The sequence below is a fragment of the Carassius carassius genome, chromosome 10, assembly GCF_963082965.1.
Source record: "Carassius carassius chromosome 10, fCarCar2.1, whole genome shotgun sequence".
Classification (NCBI taxonomy): domain Eukaryota; kingdom Metazoa; phylum Chordata; class Actinopteri; order Cypriniformes; family Cyprinidae; genus Carassius; species Carassius carassius.
This window is the reverse complement of record NC_081764.1, coordinates 5,552,257-5,565,522: the sequence shown is the minus strand read 5'-3', so window position 1 is coordinate 5,565,522 and position 13,266 is coordinate 5,552,257.

Genomic DNA, 13,266 nt, shown 5'->3' with positions numbered 1-13,266 from the left:
TTATGAACGTACCAGATTTTTTGCAATATTTTGCAGCTTAACTTTGTTTCATAAACTTATTTATATAGTTTACACATTAAAATACACATTAAATAATAATAATAATAATAAATATTCTAAATATGTTAGTAAATAAATACTGATCCCAGATCCACTCTATTGTAAGTTAAAAATGTTGGCCAATAAATAAGGACTCTTAATATGGAAATATGGGGTTTTCCTTAAATGAATCAGAAAGAGCTTTATTGCCAGGAATTTGATTTGATGACAGAGTCATACCCAGAACAAACAAAGTAACACTGACAACATACAGATAATAAAAAAATAGTAGTAGAAGTACATTTAAAACAGAATATCTTAAGAGATATACAAGAATATGTGGAAAGACATCATATCCTGCCAAGAGAGGAAACGGGTATCCAGGGAACTATGAGCTGCCATTCCGGACCCTTTATATTAGATCAGTAATTAGACCACCAGACTTGCAGTCAAACTGAACAATGAAGTGAGTGAAGTGACATACAGCCGAGTATGGTGACCCATACTCAGAATTCATGCTCTGCATTTAACCCATCCAAAGTGCACACACACACACTATGAACACACACAAACCGTGAACACACACCCGGAGCAGTGGGCAGCAAGTTGTGCTGCGGTGCCCGGGGAGCAGTCTGGGGTTTGGTGCCTTGCTTGAGGGCACCTCAGTCGTGTTATTGCCAGCCCAAGACTTGAACCCACAACACTAGGGTTAGGAGTCATACTCTCTAATCACTAGGCCAGGACTTCCCCTTAACAATAGTTTGTAGAGAAGCCCAGAGAGCGATTCTGTCTCACTCCTACAGACAATTCCTTTTGAATCACTTTTGAGGTTTTGTTTGAGTTGGTGGCACAAGGTAAGAACGTGCACCTTTTGTTTCATTGTTAAATTTGTTTGATATGCTAAGGAAAACAAAAACAGACATTTCTGAACAATCAGTGATGAATGTTTTAAACCTGGAAGACAGAAAAGAATATAATACAATAAGCGTGACTGTCCAGGATGTTCGTCAGCTCAAAACTTTAGAAGAGCGTAAAATAAGTGAATCAAGCACTGGAACAATACAATACAGGAATATGCTAAAATTAAAAGATTAATGAGAATATACTGTGTTAAATAAGATACATTGAATTGTTGGAAGTTTAAAATAAACACTACTATTACTTTTACTACGCTACTATTACTATAACACTCAAAAAAAATGTACTTTCACTTTCATTTTACTTAATCCATTCATGTTGTGATTACTTAAAAAATTAATTTAACAATGTGAACTTAATTTAGTCTAGTTCATTCAACAAAAAAAGTGTGTATTGTCAGCTTTACTTAAAAATTATTTGTTCAGCCAACATAACATTGTTGCATAAAAGTAACAGATTAATAAAACCAATACAGACTTGAATCTCATTGGCTGAGGATTTTGCAGTGTATTATGGGTAATTGTTGTTCTGTCACCTTCTTGCAGAAGTGTAGTACCATTAGATAGTTACGTGAGTAATTAAAAAAATCTTGTTTGATTTACTGAACTTGTTCTGATATATTTTAGAACACATCATACAAACAAATGGTTGGAAATTTAACATTGCGTTTCAAACATGTTTGTGATCTGTTTGATGAACTGTAATTAAGAGATGGTTTATATGTTGAGTTGTATTGAGCAGCTGCACTCTTATTTATTGATTCAGTGTTACGGACTTATTAAATCCTAATTAAAGGGGGGTGGTGTTTCTGAAGTGGCATTATTAAAATTTTTTGTCATTATTAATTACAATTTTCATGTACAATTGACACAATTGTTGTTTGTTGACTCTACTAAGGTTTGTTAAGTTAAGTTTACTTAAACTTCTTTTGTAAAATGAACTAAATTATTGTTTGTTGAGATTACTTAAATTGTGTGGAACCTGTTGACATAATATTTTTAATTAAACCCAACATTTCATTTTTTTGAGTGAACAATAAGAAAATAATACACAAAAAATTATATGTAATTATATTATAATTAAAATCTATTTACAATATATTATTTAAATATTATAATACATGTTTAGTTTATTATTATTATTATAAAATAATATATATTTATATAACAATTATATAAAACTACATTTTTATTGATATTATTCACAAAATTGTATACATACTTTTAATCAAAATGTATAAACCCCTAGTCTTTTGTTTATCTAAAGCTAATAATTTCTAGTCATATGCAATTTAAATGGCATGGTGACACTTAATGTTGACATTTTTAGAAATAACATTTTATGTTAGTGATTATTTATTTATTTTTTAAATCTGTTCCTGCTTGGATTTGCATGCAGTGGTGTGTTGGCCTCATTCAGAAATACTGCCTATCAATCTGTCAAGGGCAGAGCAAGCAGCCATACACTCTCTTGACAGCAACCATGTACTTCATTAACTACGAGGAACTCTGGTAAGGAGTACGCAGTGAATCTCTGGAAATTTTAACACTGTACTGTATGTTTATCTTCTTAAGTAAATAATAGTAAGTACTCATATGACAAACTTGTCACACATTTCTTTCTCCTGTGTCAAACAACAGGCATGGCAATCTCAGACTGTTTTCAAAACACAAAAGCTGCTCAAGAGGGTCATATAAGTTCATATTTTAGATAATAAACATGACCTGTGGATCAGATGACAACTAAATGGATACTGCATGATAAACACATTTCCACCTTGCCATGTGTTTAATATAAATTAGCCTAGAGTTGATTTTATTTTCTATCATGTTCATTCATATTTACAAAGGACGAATGTTGCATTAATGCTGACGCTGCATGAACGTTTCAGTATAATGAAAGAAAAAAAAGAACTGTGGCTATCAAATGCTAAACAGATGAAAAAGTAACATAAAAGTATCGATAAAGTAGTCCGTACTACTTGTGCACAATATTCCAAGTCTTTCGAAACTATACAAGATTTGTTTAAATATATAAATTAAATAAATAAGTAAATAAACCTTTAAAGGAGGAGTTAGAAAGAGCATATACTGTAGGGCATATTATAGACATCTATTTTGATAAGACCTTTATTTAGAACTAAAAACATTGCGTAGCTAAGGTCAAAAGGTCATATAGCTGAATTAGCATAGGGTCATGCCAGAAGATCTGAGCGGTCAAGGCCACAGGCTGACCTTTCATTTTGTATCTTAGCTGTCTAAACCAAGGGTGCCCAAACTCAGTCCTGGAGGGCAGGATAGACGAATGGACTGTTCAGTATGTCTTTGTGTTGTTTGAGTCACTGGGAATGAATCCCGACACAGCCCTGACCAGCTCATACTTTGGACTTGCATATGCACGTTCTTACTGGTAATATAATCTTCACTGTACCTATGACATTTTAGCGCCAGACCAGTGGAGGCAAGTGCTTTCATAGCTGTGAAATCTGATACAGAACTGATTGCAGAACTGACAAGCCTGCTACAACAGCCCTGAAACGCCCAATGCCCTCTCTGCCAGTTTTGCCCTGCTGAGTCACTGCCCCCATTTAGGCCAGTTAGATGGGGCCCGTCAAATCTCATGGGTGTGTTAATAGCACCACTGTAGGGCATTGTTTAATTCCTCATCAGATTTATAAAGACTTCAGCAATCAGTTACCTTTCTAAAAAGACAACGAAAGAACAGCTTTAAAACCTAACAAAGGCTTTTTACATGATTAAATCAGATAATAGACTACATCAACTGCTACACACACTGTAAATTAATTACATTTTACAAGAAAATAATGTTTGAGTTCTTCTGATTCAAAAATTCATGTTTAATTCATTGTTACTTAGTTTTCTTTGTAATTATTTGTGAAATTGACTTGCTGAGTAAAAACAGTTTCACCATAAAAAAAATTCAGTGTATATATTTGCAATCTTTTACCAATAATTGTAGTAGCCGCATTTTTATCCTCTAAATGAACAGTTTATTAAATTGTAAACAAAAAAAACTAATGTTTATTTATTTGATTTCTCATTTTTTAACGTATTTTATGCATACAGATTCATTTAGTATCATTGTCATGCACCAAAGGGTTAATTGCTGACATTATCTGCCAAAGGAATTAGTCTATCTTTTTTAACATTGTAATAATACAGTGTACACTTTAATTCGTCAAATAGTTCCATCAGTCTTTACATCAGACATTTTGTGACTAGAAAAATAAAAATACATTTTTTCATGCTATTAAAAGGTTAATTGTTTTAAGACATAATTCACGAAATGCTGCTAAAAAGCTTAAAACACGCATCTCACATAAAGATTTCATTCTACATGTGTTCTACACGGGTCACCATGGTCCAAAAGGAGGTAGATTTCTTAGCCTATTGCACTTGTTTTTACAAGATGAATAGAGGATTTAGAAGTATTTACTTGAAATATGCAAATTACATAATCAGATCAACGTGGAGGAATTTGAAGAGATAACATTGTAACAAAGTAGTATTTGTGTCTAATTTTGGTCATTATATTCTTTTCATTTAAATTTGTGCAATTCATATGGTCCCTGCATCAAATAGATAAAGTGTAGCATCTTTGTATAATAGGTAGGTCCAAAAGAGACATTAGCCAACCTATTGTATCTTAACTCATGAGCAAAAATAAACAAAACCTTAGATTGTTACTGTTGCGTAATATTGCAACAGACATCTCATATCCGCTGGCTGATAGAATGCAAACACAGCATTGCTGCCTTCTTAATAGCAAAGTTCAATTTGTAGAGCTTAAAAACTCTAAAAGGCCTTTTGTCACATGGTTTGACACCTGCCTCGTTGCCAAAGTTTAAATCTATAGTAAATAATACTCTTTTCAAAACATTTATAATCTAAACAGTTACATAATAGTAAATGTTCTATATAATAGAACGTTTAAGATGTCTGAGAAAAATCTCAAATGCATTCACCCCTTACAGTTCCTGTCAACATCCATAAAGCCATTAGCAGAACCAGCTTAAGACTCCTGAAATGGTTCTACTGGCTTTTTGCCATTACCTATTGTTATGTTACCAAATAACAGCATACCTAAACTTTCAACCAATCACAAACCGACTACAAAATAAACATTGGGATTCTAATTTGATAAACATTTCAGCATCAATATTTCTGTATACTTATAATAGGATTTGAGTCGAAGTTGAAGTTTTCAAACTTAAAAACTTTAAACTTTAAAAACAAAAAAATGACCACATAACCTGCTCAATAGGTCAATATTATGCAAATATAAGTAAAAGCGCTTTGCATTCAAAGGATTTTAAATGGTTTAGTATAAAATCCAGCTTAAAATCCAGAGTTTCCAGCTCTACTCTGATTCAGATTGAATGTGGTGGATTCAGATGAGGTGGGACACTTTTATTACGGTCGTTCATAACTACCAGTCAACATAAGGTCCACCAAATAGACTCTGCCTGTTATCAATAAAAAATTGTCTGATTGTTTTACTGCCATAATATTTCCTAAAATTAAACTAAACACACATGCAAGATAACACACAATTAGGCATGCTTCAGCTAACTGACTCTATACTATACTGATATCAGCTGGAAATGTCTGACTGACGGAATACTGACATGTCTATATAGATTTACCAATGAAAAGTGACTACATTGCTGATTTACTCAATCCACTTTGATTTGATAATGTCTTAGGATGACCTGTGATGGTACTTCATCATACACTGCTTTATCAGTCCACTGGGGAGCAAAGTTTTGTCGACAAGTTACCTGATGCACTAAACACTTCAGGAAGAATGAGACTTCAGTAAAGTCTGCAAGGTTCATTTCATCAAATCTCTGAAAGATAACAAAGGGGTTAGGAGCAAGTAAAGATATATCCTCAAGCACATTTATATATCCTGCTTTGCTTTGTCCATGGGCAGAGAAATATGTGAAATACATAATAAATTGCCATCTGCTGATTTATTCCTCCTTTCATACATAGAGAATACTGTGTTTAAAATGAGCTACAACTTACATTACTGTTCTACCATCCGTTTTACTCCCTATGTCACATACAAACCATTTTTTTAATTATACCTTTTAATTTATGTCAACTTGCTCTGACATCATCTACGTATATGCTTGTATTTTTAAAACTGAACAAAAGCTTAAATTTAGTCATAAAAATTGGTCTGAAATGTTCAATAAAATCCCTCACTCTGATTCTGCCTACGTTTTCTAACACCTCATAGTCAACATTTGTGAGGAGTCCTAGTCTCCAAGTAAAAAATACAAAATAAATAAATTGACAAGTCCCATCCAAACTTTGTTTGAATAGTAAATGGTTTAGGGATGTCAAAGTTAACATGGGATATAAATGAAACATAATTCACAAATACATTTATTCATGTTCAATGATTGACTATAAGTTTGACTATTCTTGACTAAACTTGCCTATTCATTTCTGGGTGAAGAATTCCTTTTAATGTGTTGTATGTAGAAATAATAACAATAAATAAAAATAAAAAAACATAATAAACATTCCTAACTACATATAAGCAGCTGACATCTGACATTACAGATGCTCAGTAAACCGTGAGAATGTTTGGTTTGTGTCAGTGTAAAAAGCAGCCTAGCAACAGTGCAGCTATGGAGGAAATACTCGATTGATACATGGCAGAAAGAAGCCTGGAAGGTGACCGAGGGTTACTATATCAACTGCGTGGAGAATCAATTCAGGTGAAAACTGAATAAATAAGCTTTCCATTGATGTATGGTTTATAAGGATCGGACAATATTTGGCTGAGATACATCTGTTTGAAAATCTGGAATCTGAGGGGGCAAAAAAATTAAAATACTGAGAAAATCGAGTTGCTTTACACAGAGTGACCAGGTGTTTCTTATTTGATTAATTAGCTGCTGTTAAATGAACTGAGACATTGTTTGTAATACACACCCTGATGAAGGCATGTAGCCGCAACGCGTAGGTGTACCTCTCACCAATTTTTTAAAAAAGCAAGCCAAGAATGTAATAAAGGCTTTTTAATTTTTTCACTGAGATATTCGAGTGCCTTGGAGTTCTTGTCTACTGAGAAAATCGCCTTTGAAGTTGTCCAAATGAATTTTTAGTAATGGTTATTACTAATAAAAAAATGTTTTTTTTATATATATTTACAGTAGGAAATGTACAAAATATCTTCATGAAACATGATCTTTACTTAATATCCTAATTATTTTTGGCATAAAAGAAAAAACGAGAATTTTGACCCATACAAGTGTTTTTTTTTTGCTATTGCTAAAAATGTACCCCAGCGACTCAAGACTGGTTTGCCGTCCAGGGTTACATTTTATCTAAGGAGCTCAGATGTGATCGATTGCTACTGTTGTGTCATTAAAGAGCTTTTTCAGTAGGGATCTTTGTGAGCCCTCAGTTCCACAAATTCTTCATTAGAATTCACAAATCTTCATAAGCCGATGACCTTTTTCAGTCCTTTGGGACTTGGGGGCCCTCTTGATTGATTGAGAGGGGTTTACAGGCAACATTTAATCTCACAGTAATTAAAAGGGGACTGACCGAAATAAACGGGGCTATTGTAAACATGTGACCCTTTTATAGATTTTCCCAGGGTTCCTTTGCTTTCCATTTTATTTGAGTAATGTGACATTTTTCTTAGCTCCGACGATTCTGTAATACATGTCTTCTTCATTCAATTCTGAACGTGAAGCTTCATCTCCATGGAGCATCGTCAGGTTCTCTGTGGATTCCTTTTGTCTTCCTGGCACACAAATGAACTTTAACAAAGGATTAACCTACTAAACTACAACTCTATCTAATTAGTAAAGCATGCAAAAAAAAAAAAAATCAAGTAATCAAATATAATAAACATTAAAATATATATTTGGACACTAAGGGACAAAATATAATATCTCAGACTGGGCTAATCATTGTCTGTGCTTGACATTTCAATCAGTTAATACAGTTATTCTTTTATTTATTCAATGACTAATTATTACTAGGCCCATACATACAGGCTTATTCATTTTACCTACACGAAAAGAAGAAAGCCATTAAATGCCTATTAGCTTTGAGAGAAATGTATAGACTTATGCCACGCCAAAAATTTATGAAAGTTATTACATTGCATAATAAAATATTACATCAAAAGACTTTTAAAGAGCATAAGCACACTTGCCAAAGTTTTCAAAACAAGAAGTTGTCGTTGTATATTACTTCATAAATATTTCTATTATAATATAAATGAATGTTTCATCCACTTTTCCGTAAGTCTGCAGACTGCAAAGCAGCTGTGTGGAGGAGGATTCCTCCGAGAATTGTTTTTCTTCCCATATCTTCATATATTAAATCAACACTGTTAGACTACAAGTTTAATGTAAATAAATACATTTAAAAATAATACTTTTATTCAGCAAATGTTCAAAAGGGACAAAGACATTTACAATGTTACAAAAGATTTACATTTGCTGTTTTTGAAATTTCAAAGAAAATTATCAAAGAAAAAGAACAAGATTGCAATTTTGCAACTGGTTGTCTGAAATGATTATTCATGTTTATTCATGCACCAAATAAGCAAACTGGAATGATTTCTGAAGGCTGGTGTGATACTGAAGACTAGAGGGGAAGAAATGCTGGAATAAAGAAATATACTACATTTAAAAAAATATTAAAACTAAAAAAACTGTTATTTTAAATTGTTATAACATTTCACAATATTACTATTTTAGTGTATTTTGACCCAAAAAAAATAAATAAATTCAAAATTGGTGAGAAGAAAGTTATTTACAAAACATAAAAATATCTTACAGACACCAAACTTGTGAATGGTAGTGTACAATAATCTTTTTGGGCCCACTGTTCATGTTTAATGATTTAAATAAAACAGAATAAGCAAAACTGATGAGAAAATAGTGAGCGACCACTGAACCAATCATGCTTCATCCCCTCTGGCATTCATTATGTTCAATTAAGCATCTGCCACTCCAGCTTTTCCCTGCAACTGGGCACAATATAAAAACAGGCTGTCAGCCGGAGTTAAGCGAAAGTGCTTTTAAACCAGTGGAGAACCAGAGTACCCAGTAACAACCTGGTTTTCTTAAAGCCCGCAGACAGACTAAATATTTGTAAAAAATAAAATATAAAAAAATTGCTGTATTTTCCATTTAGTTGATTGAAAACTTGAATTCCACGTATCCATTTGTGTGGAGTCTATATGTTCTGTCAAAGTTGCTAATGGACCAGAGTTTTCATCAGAGCAGTTTGACAGAGGAAAATCCACAACTCCATCACTTTAAACAGGCGCAGGATGAATGTGAGCATTTATAAGCGTTCATTATGAATACATCAGTATTCCCCTAGTAAACAGAATTATTTTGTGACATGTTTTGAAAGCATGTTGATATACCAGAAAATATAGGTCAGGTTTATGACTGGAGAGTAGTCTGTGATTATAGAGGAAGTGGCATATTTATCACATGAGTCATCAAGTGTCACCGTCTCTCTGTGTGGGAAGTTGGTCTTTCATTAGAACTGGGTTTGAATGTGTGTGTGTTTGTGTTAGCATTCAGGATCAAACTGGTTTAGATTTACGAGCACATGATGGTGAGGTAACGCTTGTGTGACACCTATAGTATCACATCTCTTTTTCTTTTATTCTCCTTCTGTTACACCCCCCACTGAACCTTCTATCTTACCATCACAGTCTCCTGTTTAACCTTTCAGTCTTAAATCTTCTCTGATGATGGCGCCCTCCATGGACCATGAGAGATTTAGGCATCTAACAATAACATGGGCGTCAAACTTTAAGGGTACATTTTACCTGAAACTAAATGGAAAAGTGCTGTGGTTGGTCAGAATATCTTTAAGATTTTCACAATTATTAAATCCCATTGTCTCAAGTTTATTAGTCTTCTAATTAATATAACGTCTTAAAAACTGCATATAAGACCAAAATAAATAACTAAAATCATATAATAAAATTGAATATGCATTTGATAATTTTTATCACATAATAATGTTTTGTTTTTATTTTATTCATTAAAATTGCATGTATAACATTTATAAGATTGATCAAAATACTAAATAGATAATAATCATGAAATAATGATCATTGATCAAATTTTCAGTTTAGTAAAACTGCATGTGCAATAATTAAAAAAATCATCAAAATGCTATATAATAAAAATGATAAAATATTGACCAAAATGTTGATCATTCTAATTTTATTAATTTGCAATAATAATAATACAAATAATAATAAAATAAAACAATATTATTCTATATAATGTTTGTGCTTATTATTATTATTTTACTTCCTTTACTGGTCCCTCTTTTGTTTGCAAACTTTTGTGTCTCTCTTCCTCTCTCTTTCTCTTTTATATTTTATCACACACTCACAAACACCCTTTCTTTCTACCTAAACTTAATTCTCATTACTGGGGAAGTGAATACGCTCTTGTTGACACATACACGCCCTGAAAGCCAAACCCACTAGATGTGTGCGTGTCTGCGAGCATGCACGTCTGCCATCAGACCGCACCTCCCTCCTCTGCCATCTCACATCTATTTGTTTAAACAGGAATTTGAATGAAGCAGCAGCTCAGCCTCTGATGTGCAAACCACAACCTAGAATGACTTAATCCTGCCTTCTGGAGCCATGGAAAAATGTTATGACCTTGTATCATCTGCCCAGCTTCAGTCAAAATCAGCTGAATGGAAACTGTGATGTTTCGTGGTAGCATCACGTACTGTATCGTTGCGTTACTAGGACAGTCAACAGTTCTAAGCTACTATGGCTTTAGTTTCTGAATGAACTAAAATGTTCTATACAAGAGCAAAATCTCAGGTTGTGCATTTAATTTTACGTGTGTGGCTTTTTCACATACATGTCTACTTTGGGCTGTTCAGTAACTCTTAACATTGGTTGAGAGAGCAACCAGTAAGTGCAGAGCTGTTAGAGGAATACATTCAACCAAAAATGACAATTCTGTCATCATTTACTCACCCTCATGCCGTCCCAGACCTGTATGACTTAGTTTCTTCCGTGGAACACAAGAACACAAGATTCTAAAGATGCTGGTTGCTCTTTTCCATTCAATTGCTATGGTTTTCAGCTTTAAAAAGGACACAAAGCATGTTTAAAAGTGTCACAAAACCAGTCCATACATCTTCATATGAGAAAAATTCATTTCTAAATTAACTAAATGCTTGAATTAAGCTTTCTAGACAAAAATAATAAAAAAAATAATTTGCAAATGTATGATTGATGCAGCCAATAAAGAATGTGAAAAGCTGTTCAGAGAAAGTATGGCTACACAAAGTAACAACAATAAGTGTTTTATTCTGTTTTTATTATTTCATTTGTGTTCATTTCTAGTTTTGAAAACGTTAAGTTTAAAATTTGACATTAAAATTAACATCTCATATTAAAGTAATATCTCAGAAATCTCATATTATTTTGCAAAATGGATGCACAACCATCTTTCTCTGTTGTACATAAAGGTTGTCTGAGGCCACGGTCACACTATTGAAAGTGAAAACAGGAACTTGAGAACTCAAGATGTAGAGATGCAAAACCACCACAGTGTGCAGCGTGGTGTGTGTACTGCAGAGAGTGTTAGACTGTGCCAGTACTGGTGAAAGGTAGAATCACCTGCTGTGTATGGGAGGATTGGGTTTTGCCTTTCAAGCACACAAACACACATCCAAAACAAATGCAAAGCTGACTGAATGTCTTTAAGACGTCACATTCAGAACAGCGGCCAAGCAGCCGAATCAAAAGAGCCTCTGAAGGCTTTGACAGTATTCAGTGAGTGTTAGTATTTGTTTACTGGTCCTTGTAGAAGCTTAAAGAGTGTGAATGCTTTCATACTTTATAACATTCCCACTGTAACTGTGGTAACTGCATAGCCAGACAAATGCAACTTAACATTAGCACATCATCGGTCAGTTCATATTACACAGTTTTAGTCTCACGCGAATTCTTCTCACTGTTTGTTTAGTAGAACACTTTTGTTTTGTTCAATGAGTAAAATGGTGCCAAATCTGCCGTGTGGACTGACTGGCTCCACGGGTACAACGGGATCTCTTTCTCACTAATGTCCGAGCTATTCCAGGAACTTTATTGTCCATTTAGTCATTTAATTTGAATTCAAAGTCATGAAATGTTTTATTACAGTACGTGTCACATAAAAAATTAAATCTTTTAATTTTGAAAGAAATAACATTTTAAAACATGCAAAACAATTTTTGTATTAGATGACTTGAACTGTTGTATTTGTGATGCAATGCATAGTGCATTTTTTTTTCATCACTGAAATTCTAAACAAAAGTGTGTACGCATGTATACAAGTATATGAATATATAGTATATTATATAAATATATGTGTGTGTGTGTGTGTGTGTGTGTGTGTGTGTGTGTGTGTGTGTGCGCGTGTGTGTATCTATATATAACTATATGTACATGTATATATAATGTTAGTAAGTCTCTCTTGCTGCTAACTCGGTCGGCAGTTTTCAGGAAGTGGTTAAGTCAGTGACATTAGATAAAAAGAAGGTGAACAGTTTTTTCAACTTGTACTTAAAAGTAACATTTTAAAGTGTTTTCTACTACATAACACACCTAGACAGAAACACATACACAAAGAATTAAATGAGAAATTATCTTATTTTTTGCTGTTTTCATTTTTTGTTCCAGTAATGTTTAATTGTTTTACATGATTGTGTAAATACTACATACCATACTGTACATCTAAAAATACTATTGCTGAAAAGCTACAAAGTAAAAAATAAAATTGAATGGAAATACAGACTTTTTTTTACTTTATGGATGGCAATGGTGGTTGACAAAAGGTCAAAGGTTAGCATGTTAAATTTAACAGTTTTTAATTTGTGAAGGTCCAAACTGACTCAAAATTAAACTCAACCTGAGAAATGTTCGCTGGAGTAAATATCCACCAGTATTATATCAGTTTTCACTGCATACAAATGCTTTATACACAGATGATTACAATTTCAGTTGCTGTATGAAGTTTTGTTTGAGTATGAGAACTGAAAAGGACCCATGCAAGCCCCATTGTGGAAAAATGAGTGTTCTGTTCTTTTTTTAAACAATGCCTAATTCTGATGAACAGATGTCATGACAAAAGATTCAGATCTTCAGATTCCCACAACCTCATTAGCCAGCTGTCACATTTTAATTTCTGGCCCGTGTCCTCACTAACCTCACATCTTTCCACCGTTGTATGTCTCACATTTTGCACCATCTATCTATCTATCT